The 13750-nt window shown below is 42.2% G+C and overlaps 1 pseudogene; it reads left to right on the top strand.

Annotated features, from left to right (window-relative positions):
* The first annotated feature begins 3762 nt into the window (after positions 1-3762).
* Positions 3763-10386, top strand: LOC127686470 (nucleoside diphosphate kinase, mitochondrial-like; annotated as a pseudogene).
* Positions 10387-13750: the final 3364 nt, after the last annotated feature.

Consider the following 13750-nt stretch of genomic DNA (forward strand, 5'->3'; position numbering starts at 1 on the left):
CCCGAGGGGCATTTTTCTCCCGTCTGCCTTAATGATGTACTGTCATGTCACATAGACGGCATTGGAGTTGGTGTGGCAAAATTATGCCTTGATCACTGTGACCTGTGACCTTAATGTTTTCACCCTCAGTAGTTAGTAGGGAGGCAGGAGTGTTGTCCATTCCACACACACAATTTGACTGATACCTTGCTCTGTGACATTGTTTCCTGGGCTACACCTCCATGAAGGAAAATATACCTATTTCCTTTTCTAAGTTCATGCTCAGCTCTTATAAATTGCCTTCACCCGATTACCACAAAACAAGAACACACTATACTGTCACACATGTGCCAAAAGGACTAGATTTATTAAGTGGATGAATTGGGGGGGGGGCTAGGCACTGGGATCTGACCAGTCTTGGCAAAGGAAGAAATTCTGCATTCAAGGTCAGAAGGTGGCAGTTGGCAGCCTCCATTAGTTGAGTCTTTTCTGCAGAGTTTGATTCTGCTACCTGGATTCTCAGATCACTCACAAGACTCTATTTACAAAAACAAAAGGAGACAGAATGAGATAAAGAGTGCTTCTATGGGTATGTCTTACAGGGAAATACCAACCAGAAAGAAAGGGGAAAGGAGAAACAACTCAATCTCTACCGTCACAAGGAGGGTTGAAGATGTCTGTTCTGTTCAGGCCTGTATTCACAACAAATGTTTCATATACCTTCAGAGATTTTGGATTTACAGCCAGAGAACGACCTGTAGGATACAGAAAAGATATGTCGAGGACTGCAAGACCCCAGTCCAAGTATCAGAGCAAAATGAAGTCTTAGGAAGTGAGATGCTCTTGCTACATAAGACCACCAAGGTACCTCTTGGGTTGTCTAGGACCTAAGAAGGCTCAAGCCAAGGAGAATGTGGCTCGAGCTCAAAGTTCCTGTAAGAGTTCATCCAGGTGAGAAGACTCAGGAAGGAATTATTATTGCTTTGGTTTGAGACAAGTGTCTCCTCAGCAGATGGGTCTGGAAAAGGGGTGAAAGTCTCAGGTTGTTTGCTCACTACGTCTTCTAAGAAGAAGGATCTCACCCACATAGCCATGGGAGTAGAGGACACATGCAGGATTCAATGCACAGGTAGAAGCAGGATATAGCCTACACCCTCTCCTAAAGGAAAATGCTGCATTTAACAACTTGTTCATCATAAGGAGGGCAAGGAGGAGTTGCACCAGTGATTGGTCCCATCCATGTGCTCAGTTTGCTCTAGAACACTCTAGCCATGCCCACACCTGTGAACATAGACCTGGGTAGCCCATCCCTGCTCCAAATACTTATATAGCCAGAGAATACCATTTGTCCTTACATACTACAGGGCCAACAATGATATTTATGTAGAAGATGATGGTCAGAAAAAAATCAGCAAGACACAGAAGGTTTTACAGCACCAGAGACCTGGAGTGTTGGTCTTGAAGTGAAGAGAGGGACAGAAGGCATTTCTCTCAGCATGTCCAACCTCTGTTCTGTAACACCTGAGTGACCCTGTTTACATAACATGGCTGCAGAGTTTCCTTTAAGGACAAGGGAATAACATAATGGGTAAGAGAGTTTGCATGAAGTGTAGAAGGGAAGCAGAACTGTTAGGAGAGTTCCTGGAGGAAGAGTGGCTGGAGAACACCAAAAGAGGTGTGGAGTCTACTTAAAGCTGTGGGGCTAAATGTAGACCCCAGGATTTCAGTGCTTGAGGTCCATGAAAGGTGGGGTTCATAACTCTGCCTGGCACTAGTGAAACTGAGAGAAAAACATACCATCCTGTACCTCAGTGTTCAAAACAGGCCTGTGGTAATGAGGACAGAGTGGACAGTGAACCATGACAGCTGCTTTTCCTAGGATATGCTGAACAACCTGTATCTCCAGAAACACATGCTTGCCTATTTTTGCCTATTTTTATTTTACCTGTTTGGTTTTCTCAATAAGCTTCAAAATTTCTAAAGGAAGGAGAAAGGATAAATGTGAGGTTTTCCTCAATCCCCCAGAAGTATGAAAATCTATAAACTGACTGTCCCTGCACCTGTTTTTCTTTCCCATCTCTTTCAAATTGGAACTGGGCTGTGAGTTCAAAACCTCAGACCTGACTGCTCAGAGAGGAGCCTGTGATGTGCAATAGGATGTTCAGTAGGATTCTGGGCTCAACACCTGCTATCCAGAAAACACTACAATCTCAGGATGAAGTGAATGATACCTAAAGCAAAGGAGTCCTATAGAAGAAAACAAAAACAACAACATCAGGGAGGAGAAAGTTTCAGTCTGAGTGAATGGCAGCTAGACACAGACATCAATGATGTTGGACATCAAGAGTGCTCATGTGGGAGCTGAGGAGAAGAAGGGACAAGAGCTTTCAAATCATTATCTGCCAAATCCCCAGAGTATCAGGGCTTGTCCCCAGGTGGAAAGTATACTAAGTAAGGTAGGAAGATGGGGCCTACTCTGGACCCATTGACGCACAACATCATGAGCAATTCTTACAAATTCACACACCTATGAGCATCGTCATTATGTAGGTGGGATGTTTAAAGTTATCCTTGTAGTATGCCAGTGCGAAATCCTCTGTGATCAGAAAATAGATGCCTACGTAGTGCTTTGACCCTGTGGATACAGGATACATATATGTTCATTGAGTCCCTTTAGAAGTCTCTATGGAAAAGCAGCGGTATGGATGTGGGAACTTACATGCTTGAAAGAAACCAGGATATTTTGATACTTCATCTACATACTGCTTGAACAAAACACATCCGATGGGTTTCCTACAATAAAGTAGAAAAGTGACTCTTATTAGTGCACTTTCCTGTTTTTTCCCAGCACACATCATGTCCATACCATTACATCAAAAAGAGACATTTCTCCCAACATTTGTGGATCTGGAAGCAGCCTTAGAACTCAGCTGGCCATGACCCTGTATAATCGCTGTGTGTTACAACTCACACCCAGAAAAGCATAAAACACACTGATGAAATACTAAGTAATCCACCCCTTTCTTCAGGATATTGTCATACAGGGAACACACCAGACCATTTTAAAAACACCCTGCACACATACACCCTCAATCACAAAATATATCTCCAATGACACATTTCAAATAATAGGATCTTGGACTGCCATGAGCCCCTCCTTGGTTTTTCACTATCTTAGAAACCATGAAAATCTTGAAGGCCATTAGCTGGTCCTTGAACAGAAATACACTTATGTTCAGCTAACTATCCCTGGGAGCATCATTCCTGTGGTTAGAGAAGACATATGGTGAGTTGCCCAGACAACCCAAAACAAATTCATGTTGCAATAGAGATCCTTCCTGAGATCAAAGGCATGTGTGATAAGAGGGTGAAGATTCAGTGAAGAGAATATTTATCTACCAAAATATATACACTCACATGATCTTCATCCTGAACTCCAACTTCCCAATAGCATTAATAACAAATTTGAAAGGTGGCAGTGGGCTGGACTTCCTCTTTGCAGGAATAGGCATATTTCCAGCCCAGTGAGTTATAAACCATTTTCCTAGAAGCTAGAGAAGAAATCATACATGATCCAGGATTCAGAGTCAAGAAAATTCAGGAAAATTGCTTATAGGCTAGAGTAGATGTGGGAGGAGAGTCTGAGAAGGGCTTGTGCAGCATTCTAGTGCAGGCAGAAGGGCCCTGAGGCACTGGGAGGAAAGCAGGAGACTGCATCATTATAGATCCTCTCTACCACTCTCAGGCAAAGCCAGGAAAGCTAGAGTGTGAATCTCTAGAGATATGAGGTTCCTAAAGGAGTCTCTACCTTTTGCCCTTGTGGAAATCCTGAACAAGGAACTGAGGAGAGTCACCCAGAGAATGAGACATGGTGTGGAGAGGCCAGAGCTCAGAGTAGAGCAGTCATGACTGGAAGATTTCACCAAGTGTCTGCAGACTGTGGGATCATTAATGGCCACATTCACCTTACTCACCTGTCAATTGACTCTGCATTCCAGTCCCTGTTTCCCACAGCAGTCAGGGATATTCATCCAAGACCCTAACTCAGTGTTTTCAAAAAACAAAAACAAAAAAAAAAAAAAACTACCTATTCATACTCAGTAAAGTCTTTGTCACCGCCTTGACACATTGACCTCATAGACATTAGCACATGAGTTTCACATTGCCTCAGTATCTGCCTCTTCTTGGTCCTGATTTCTGGGATCCACAAAATCTTGACTGTCCAAAATGAAAGTTACGATGACTGGTTGTTCTGATATTGGGGACGGCAAGCAGGATTTGGCATTCATCCATAGGAAATGGCATTTCATATGAAGAGGACAGGTTGGAATTAGGTCACCAGGCCTGGATTGCTAAGATCATGAGAAGCAGCTTCCCAGCTCACTGATTATAGAAAGGATGTGAGGTCTCTGAGTAGGTTGTGCAACCTTGAAGGACACCCCAGTGAGCTGAAGTGGTAACTGATGGACACATGTTGCCAAAACACCAGCCCCAGATTAGGGCTCATTAGGTATAGATTTCTTTGGTTTCCAGGGAAAACAGGCAGGAAAAGCACAAGCATGTACCTCTATTCATCAGTGCTAGCGTGGAAGCATGGCTGGGCCTCTCACAACCCTTCAGTCTTCTTATTAAGACATGCCATATGTTGTAAAACACAACCTTTTCAGAAGAAAATCCTTCCTGACCTTCCCTCTCAGCAATGCCCAGCCCTCTACAAATAGCAGTGCTGCATCTTTGCACATTCTCATATATGGTACATTTGTTGGAAACAAATTCTGTAAATACTCAATTTTCTAAATTTAGAAGAGTTTCTCAGGAGCCATAGAATGACAGAGAAGACACTGATCGCTGTGGCAGAGTGGTGAGCCAGATAACTCTATAAAGCATCCCTCTATCTATGCTTACCACACCACATGGGGAGCTGGAAGATGAGAATAGAAGCCATCGCCCAGCAGGAAACATGAGGAATGTCACACAATTATACATGTGCATTTTATCAGTGACCCAAGACACTCACTCAGTCCAAGGTCATGATCCAAAAGTCCCAGATTCCACTATTGGCATTCACAGGGCTCTAACCTTTTCAGTAGTAGCAGGAAATATGCCAGCCCTGTTGGCAGCAGCACGAATTATTGAATCCATATCATCTGCTGAGGTTACAGGGAGTAGAGTTAGGGCCACAGTCATCAAGAGCAGATTCATGATCACCACCATGCCTGTGCAATCCTTTCCTCCCTACAGCATGTATATCCTGCATGGGCCAACACCCAGCCTCACTATCTCAATGTCCATGTGTGGACTGACTACTGTTTTGTTTGGACCTCATGGACATATGGTTCAGATTTCTGTAATTAGTCAGCTGGCTGAGTTACACTCATTCTGAGGAAGCCCTGTCAGGAAATAGAATGTTATCAAAGTTGGAAGCACTACCTCTCAAAGCATGTGGATAACAAGGGTTCATGAGTTCCTCCCCTTTCCAGGTCCAGGTTATATTCCCACCCAAACCAGTCACAACACTTCCTCAACCCTCGCAGAACTTCTAGCTTCAAACAACCCCGCTGGCTCATCTCCATGCAGCATTTTTGGATGCAAAACCCTGACCCACATGCACAATCCCCAGAGATTTCACCTTTTGTTTGTCTTCACCATACTCTGTTTCCAGGGCACTGTCTTCCCTGCATGCTCAGAAGGATGCTAGCACATTCCTGACTGATTTTCCTCCATGAAGCTCGCATTCCGTACAGCAGCTGGGCTTATAGAAAGCCTCCAAATTATACTTCACTTTTTCTCAGAGATGGTCATTACTCTTAGTTATGAGAATAATAGTTGGAACTCAAGGACTGAAATACCCATGAATATCCTAGGGGTGCCCAAATTCTATTGGTCCTGGGTCTATACTACAGCTCACTGTAAACTCAATACCTAGCTTCTGTGCACATGTGGAGATGTGTGTATATATACTCTTTATAAGCTTGTGTGTTGAGAGCCATTTGTGGCTTCTTTGAAGGAGAGGGAAAAAAGAGAGAAAGTCTGCCTGCAAGGCTGAGTCAAGTCATGTCAGAGTCTGTTGACAGACTGCCTGGTCTGCTGAAGCATAGAACAATGAAAGGGGGTGCACCTAAGGCCCAAGGCTAGGGGCTGAAGATCCTGTTGAACTTGGTGGAAGCAACAGAGGTTTGGGGGATGGGAAAAATGTCTTTGTACATTTTAGCAAAATTGTTTCTTGCGTCCCATGGTAATGTAGTATAAGAAGGCTATGGGAAATACACTTGCTGCTGGTGGGATTGCAAATTGGTACAACCACTCTGGAAATCAGTCTGGCTGTTCCTCAGAAAACTGGTACATCACTTCCGAAAGATTCTGCTATACCACTCCTGGGCATATACCCAGAGGATTCCCCACCATGTAATAAGGATATATGCTCCACTATGTTCATAAGCAGCCTATTTATAATTGCCAGAAGCTGGAAAGAACCCAGGTATCCCTCAACAGAAGAATGGATGCAAAAAATGTGGTATATATACACAATGGAATACTATTCAGCCATTAGAAACAATGAATTCATGAAATTCTTAGGCAAATGGATGGAGCTGGAGAACATCATACTAAGTGAGGTAACCCAGTCTCAAAAGATCAATCATGGTATTCACTCACTAATAAGTGGATATTAGCCTGGAAAACTGGAATAACCAAAACATAATCCACATATCAAATGAGGTACAAGAAGAACAGAGGAGTGGCCCCTGGTTCTGGAAAGACTCAGTGTAGCAGTATAAGGCAAAACCAGAACAGGGAAGTGGGAAGGGGTGGGTGGGAGAGCAGGGGAAGGGAAGGGAGCTTATGTGACTTTTGGGGAGTGGGGGGCCAGAAAAGGGGAAATCATTTGAAATGTAAATAAAAAATATATCGAATAAAAAAAAGAAAAGAAAAAAAAAAGAACTACAGCCCTCCTGTAACTGTCTCATGCATCTTTTTTCCACCTTTCCTATAATCATCCTCACTCCTCCCTCAGAAGTCTGTTCAAATATGTATGGGCCAGACAGGTATATGTGTGTGCATGAATTCCTGTGTAGTTGAGAGTGCACCCTTAAGAGTCTGGGAATCCATTTGTGTCTCTCTTTGAATTTTGTTTTCTCTATCTGTGTTCATGTGAGTGCATGTTATATGCCTGGGTATGTGTTTCTATCACCCTGTATACACTTATACATATATCAGTATTTATATGTGATTGGATCTATGCCTCTGTATGTCTATGTGTGAACTTGTGGCATTGGGGGAGCATATATTATATATATGACTGTTCAACGTTTTCTACTAGTGCATCTGTATCTCTGTGCATTCATGTGTCTGTGAGAATCAAAGTTTGTGTCTTTATATATCTTTCTAGGAGAATGTGTATATGTGTGTGAAAGCTTCCTGAATGTTGTGATGAGAATCTGAAATGACTCTCATAGACTACATGCTTAAACATTTGACCACTAGTTGCAAGAACTGTATTGTAAAAGCTATAAGCTGTGGCATAGTGAAGCTCCACTAATGTGAAAACATTGTTTCACTCAGACAATACATGCTGCTTCACAGAGCTGATAAGTTAGTAGTGACTGAGAAGAGGACAGAATCATAGACAGAATCTCCTGGAAGTATAACCTCAAGATCAGCACATAGAAGCTGTGGTCAAAAGGGGACAAAGTCTGCATCTCATGCTTGCATCTGAATGTGGAAATGTGTAAGAGTTTCCCACATGATGCAGGGTTTATATGATTTTTATTTAATTTATTATTTTCATTTCTCATTAACAGATTTACTTGTATATATGTTTGTGCACCATGTAAGCACTTGATTCTAAGATCAGAAATAAAAAATAAGATTTACTGGAAGTAAAAATAGACATTGGTTTGGACAACCATTTGGGTATTGGGAATCAATGTCTGCAAATATATCAAGGGTTTTTAACCATGACGCCATCTCTCCCATTGCCAAGGTGGTCCTGGTTTTGAAGGTATGAAGAGGACATGGAGATAATCTGAGGCTTGGAATCATGTGGCTGGGTTGGAGCCACTAAAGAGAGACCAGAGGCTATTGGTAGGGGAGCAGTCTCAGTTGGAATGGAGACACTAGGAATTTGAAGACACTAGTACCATATGTAATCACTGTCAAAAGAGCAGCAGATAAGATAGATGCTACCCTGAACCTAGAAAATGAGATATTTGTTCTGTAGATATCAGAACCAGAAGGGGAACTTCTGTCCAGGTCCTTCAGAACCCATGGAATGATAAGTGCATCCCAGATATGAAGCACTTTTGAACTGTTGAAGTTTGAATGCTACAATTTAGTTGTAATTGTGCCTCATTTTTAACTCTTTGGAACAAGAAATATTTAACTGTTTTGGGGATTCCCTGTAGTTTTTGTTTGTTTGTTTGGTTGGTTGGCTGGTTGTTTGGTTGGTTGTTTTTTTGTTTAATAACAGCCCACCATTTGAGAGACTTGGACGTTGAAAGAGATATTGTGTTTTTAAAGAGAACTTGACTTTTCACACTGTTGGAATTTTTGAATACTTAAGGACTTAAAATCACTTCAGTTTTATATTTTAGTACTAATATCAACCTGACAGCATGGCAACAAATGAGAAAGCAAAGTGATTTGTTTGTGAAAGTTGAGGGGTGGTTCATTGTGGGGGTTAATTTTCATGAGAGATTGACAGAAACCTAGATGTCTCTGAGAAGAATGAATCTCAATTGTGCAATTTCCTCTGTCAGACTGACCTGTAAACAAGGATATGAGGCATGAAATTGATTAAGAAATTATGTTGGAGGTCACAACTCATTGTTTGCAGTATCAGCCCACTGCATGTGGCCCTAGGCAGTATAATAAATAAGGCTGGACAAGTTATGAGAGCATACCAGTGAGCAGGACTCCTCCCTCCATAGCTTCTACTTCCATTCTTGCCTCCAAGACCATGATTTGAGTTCTGTCTTGACTTTCTTCTGTCATGGATTATGACTTGTTACTTGTAAAAAGAATAAACCCTTTTCTCCCCCAACTTTGACTGGGTCAGTTTCTTTGGGGTAGTGACATAAATCCATCCCTGATTACCATGATGAGCAAACCACAGTGTAGAGATATCTACCTGCATCAGCAATGATGGATGTATAGGAAGAAGAAAGACACTACGTATGGATGGTGGAGTTGTCTGTGGAAGAATACAATAAGTCAAAAAAGAAACAAAAATAAAAACAAAAGCTAAACCACAACTGACAAGTAACACTTCTCCACCATGTTGGAACCAAAGTGTAAGAGATCCCCACCACAAAATGGTTTCCCCCACTGACCTCCTACCCTCTGTTAGTACCTCTAGCTCTTTTTATGCTTGTGTTGGTGAGTGTTCAATGTCTTATCTAATCCTACTCAGTATACTGTGTGTTCCATTCTTGATTATTTAATATATACAACAACTACAAGAGTAGGACATGCCATAAGGAAACCCCAAATGGAACAAGGTGGAAAGAAACTATGGACAACGTTTGGTAGACTCAATGGATTTGCCCAAGTCAGGTGCAGAAAGGATACATTGAAACATAATCGAAGGAAGTGAAGGAAAGGGACCATAAAAGATGAAAAAGAGGGCTGTGGGTGACAGGAACATTTAGCAGGGTCTGAAATAGCCAGAGGGAGCTTAGATGAGCCAGGGATATACTTGTGGGGAGAGGATGGAGAAGCAGATGCCCTAGGCCAGGTAGAGAAAGGGAAGAAGAAACAGTCATCAGCTGTAGGCCACTTTAAGGACTTTATTTTTATTGTGAGTAAAGTGGGGAGATGGGGACCATTGACACAATGAGGATGTGACATTAAGAGTTTTGTTTTAATGGGCTGCCTGTTCAGGTGTGCTGTTGTGCTGGCCACAGTTTCAATGCCTGCTGGTGCCCCCCCAGCTCTGGAGTGCACCCTTGGCCCCAAGAGGGAACCCTGGTTGCTGTGAAGCCAAATGTGGTGCAGCAGATGCTAGTGGGGACTGACTGTGACACACTTTGAGAGAAGGGGCTTCAAACTAGTGGGCACGAAGATGTTGCAGGCACCAGAGAGCATCCTTGCTGAGCATTACCAGGACCTACAGAGGAAGTCATTCTATCCAGCCATTATCATCTACGTGAGTTCTGGGCCTCTGGTGGCCATGGTCTAGGAAGGCCACAATGTAGTCCACATCTCAAGGGCCATGAGAGAACACACCAACTCAACAGAGGCAGCCCCCAGGACAATCAGGGGTGACTTCAGTGTTCACATTAGCAGGAATGTCACCCATGCTAGTGATTCTGTGGGTGGGGCACAGAGAGAGATGAGCTACGTTTTCAGACCAGCAAACTGTTGAACTGGGCAGACAGTGGTCACCACAGCAACTGCTACCCAGCCTGAGAGTCGTAGCACTGCAGTTCTGCACTTCAGGGCCTACCCATGACCAATGACATCTGTCAATAAAAACTCAAATCCATATGCTTCCCATCTCCCCAAACCACTCCGTGTTCCCCCTCTGTTCGACTCCAGGCTAAGGGAGTCTAAGTCTCAAATGTATGTGCCTTTTTTTTTATCCTAATCCAGCACAATATTGGACAATATCATTGTGTACAAAAGTGCCAGACAACCTTTGGGGCATTGTCAAAGGTATCTTCACCTACCTCAAAGGAGAGAAATTAAAATTTTATGCTTAAAAATTTTTTATTTTACACATTGTCTTAGTTAAGATTTTACTGCTATGAACAGAAACCATGACCAAGGCAACTCTTATAAAAAACATCATTTAATTGGGGCTGGCTTAAAAGCTCAGAGGCTCAGTCCAGTATCATGAAGGCAGGAGCACAATAGCATCCAGGCAGGCATGGTGAAGGAGGTGCTGGGAGTTCTATGTCTTCATCCAAAAGAAGTCAAGTATCTCCATCTATGGTAATTGAGAGTTTTTCTGAGTAGCCTGAGTTGGCATTTGTGTTCCCTTAGGGTCTGCATGACATCTGCCCAGGATATTCTGGCTTTCATAGTCTATGGTGAGAAGTCTGGTGTAATTCTGATAGGTCTACCTTTATATATTATTTGACCTTTTCCCCTTACTGTTTTTAATAATCTTTCTTTGTTTAATGTATTTGGAATTTTAATTATTATGTGATGAGAGGAATTTCTTTCCTGGTCAATTGATTTGGAGTTCTATAGCCTTCTTATATGTTCATGGGCATTTCTTTCTTTAGGTTAGGGAAGTTTTCTTCTATAATTTTGTTGAAGACATTTACTGGCCCTTTAAGTTGGAAATCTTCACTCTCTCCTAAACCTATAATTCTTAGGTGTGGTCTTGTCATTTTGTCCTGGATTTCCTGGACGTTTTGGGTCGGGGCCTTTTGCATTTTGCATTTTCATTTACTGTTGTGTCAATGCTTTCTATGGTGTCTTGTATCTCTCTTCTATTTCTTGTATTCTGTTGTTGATGCTTGCATCCATGACTGATGACTTCTTTCCTAGGTTTTCTATGTCCAGAGTTATGTGATTTCTTTATTGTTTCTACCTCCATTTTTAGATCCTGGATTGTTTTGTTGAATTCCTTCACCTGTTAGGTTGTGCTTTCCTGTAATTCTATAAGTGCTTCTACCTGTTTACCTGTGTTGTCCTATATTTCTTTTTTTTTTTTTTGTCTTTTTTTTTTATTTGATATAATTTATTTACATTTCAAATGATTTCCCCTTTTCTAGCCCCCCCCCACTCCCCGAAAGTCCCGTAAGCCCCCTTCTCTTCCCCTGTCCTCCCTCCCACCCCTTCCCAGTTCCCCGTTCTGGTTTTGCCAAATACTGTTTCACTGAGTCTTTCCAGAACCAGGAACCACTCCTGCTTTCTTCTTGTATCTCATTTGATGTGTGGATTATGTTTTGGGTATTCCAGTTTTCTAGGTTAATAACCACTTATTAGTGAGTGCATAGCATGATTCACCTTTTGAGTCTGGGTTACCTCACTTAGTATGATGTTCTCTAGCTCCATCCATTTGCCTAAGAATTTCATGAATTCATTGTTTCTAATGGCTGAATAGTACTCCATTGTGTAGATATACCACATTTTTTGTATCCACTCTTCTGTTGAGGGATACCTGGGTTCTTTCCAGCATCTGGCAATTATAAATAGGGCTGCTATGAACATAGTAGAGCATGTATCCTTATTACATGGTGGGGAATCCTCTGGGTATATGCCCAGGAGTGGTATAGCAGGATCTTCTGGAAGTGAGGTACCCAGTTTTCGGAGGAACCGCCAGACTGCTTTCCAGAGTGGTTGTACCAATTTGCAACCCCACCAGCAGTGGAGGAGTGTTCCTCTTTCTCCGCACCCTCTCCAACACCTGCTGTCTCCTGAATTTTTAATCTTAGCCATTCTGACTGGTGTAAGATGAAATCTTAGGGTTGTTTTGATTTGCATTTCCCTAATGACTAATGAAGTGGAGCATTTTTTAAGATGCTTCTCCGCCATCCGAAGTTCTTCAGGTGAGAATTCTTTGTTTAACTCTGTACCCCATTTTTTAATAGGGTTGTTCGGTTTTCTGGAGTCTAACTTCTTGAGTTCTTTATATATATTGGATATTAGCCCTCTATCTGATGTAGGATTGGTGAAGATCTTTTCCCAATTTGTTGGTTGCCGATCTGTCCTCTTGATGGTGTCCTTTGCCTTACAGAAACTCTGTAACCTTATGAGGTCCCATTTGTCAATTCTTGCTCTTAGAGCATACGCTATTGGTGTTCTGTTCAGAAACTTTCTCCCTGTACCGATGTCCTCAAGGGTCTTCCCCAGTTTCTTTTCTATTAGCTTCAGAGTGTCTGGCTTTATGTGGAGGTCCTTGATCCATTTGGATTTGAGCTTAGTACAAGGAGACAAGGATGGATCAATTCGCATTCTTCTGCATGCTGACCTCCAGTTGAACCAGCACCATTTGTTGAAAAGGCTATCTTTTTTCCATTGGATGTTTTCAGCCTCTTTGTCGAGGATCAAGTGGCCATAGGTGTGTGGGTTCATTTCTGGATCTTCAATCCTGTTCCATTGATCCTCCTGCCTGTCACTGTACCAATACCATGCAGTTTTTAACACTATTGCTCTGTAGTATTGCTTGAGGTCAGGGATACTGATTCCCCCAGATTTTCTTTTGTTGCTGAGAATAGTTTTAGCTATCCTGGGTTTTTTGTTGTTCCAGATGAATTTGATAATTGCTCTTTCTAACTCTGTGAAGAATTGAGTTGGGATTTTGATGGGTATTGCATTGAATCTGTATAGTGCTTTAGGCAAAATGGCCATTTTAACTATATTGATTCTACCGATCCATGAGCATGGGAGGTTTTCCCATTTTTTGAGGTCTTCTTCCATTTCCTTCTTCAGAGTCTTGAAGTTCTTGCCATACAGATCTTTCGCATGTTTTGTAAGAGTCACCCCAAGATACTTTATACTGTTTGTGGCTATTGTGAAGGGGGTCATTTCCCTAATTTCTTTCTCAGTCTGCTTATCCTTTGAGTATAGGAAGGCCACTGATTTGCTTGAGTTGATTTTGTAACCTGCCACTTTGCTGAAGTTGTTTATCAGCTGTAGGAGCTCTCTAGTGGAGTTCTTTGGGTCACTTAGGTAGACGATCATGTCGTCTGCAAATAATGATAGTTTGACTTCCTCCTTTCCAATTTGTATCCCTTTGACCTCCTTATGTTGTCGAATTGCCCGAGCTAGTACCTCAAGTACAATATTGAAAAGATAAGGAGAAAGGGGGCAGCCTTGT

The sequence above is a fragment of the Apodemus sylvaticus genome, chromosome 5 (assembly GCF_947179515.1).
Source record: "Apodemus sylvaticus chromosome 5, mApoSyl1.1, whole genome shotgun sequence".
Classification (NCBI taxonomy): Eukaryota; Metazoa; Chordata; class Mammalia; order Rodentia; family Muridae; genus Apodemus; species Apodemus sylvaticus.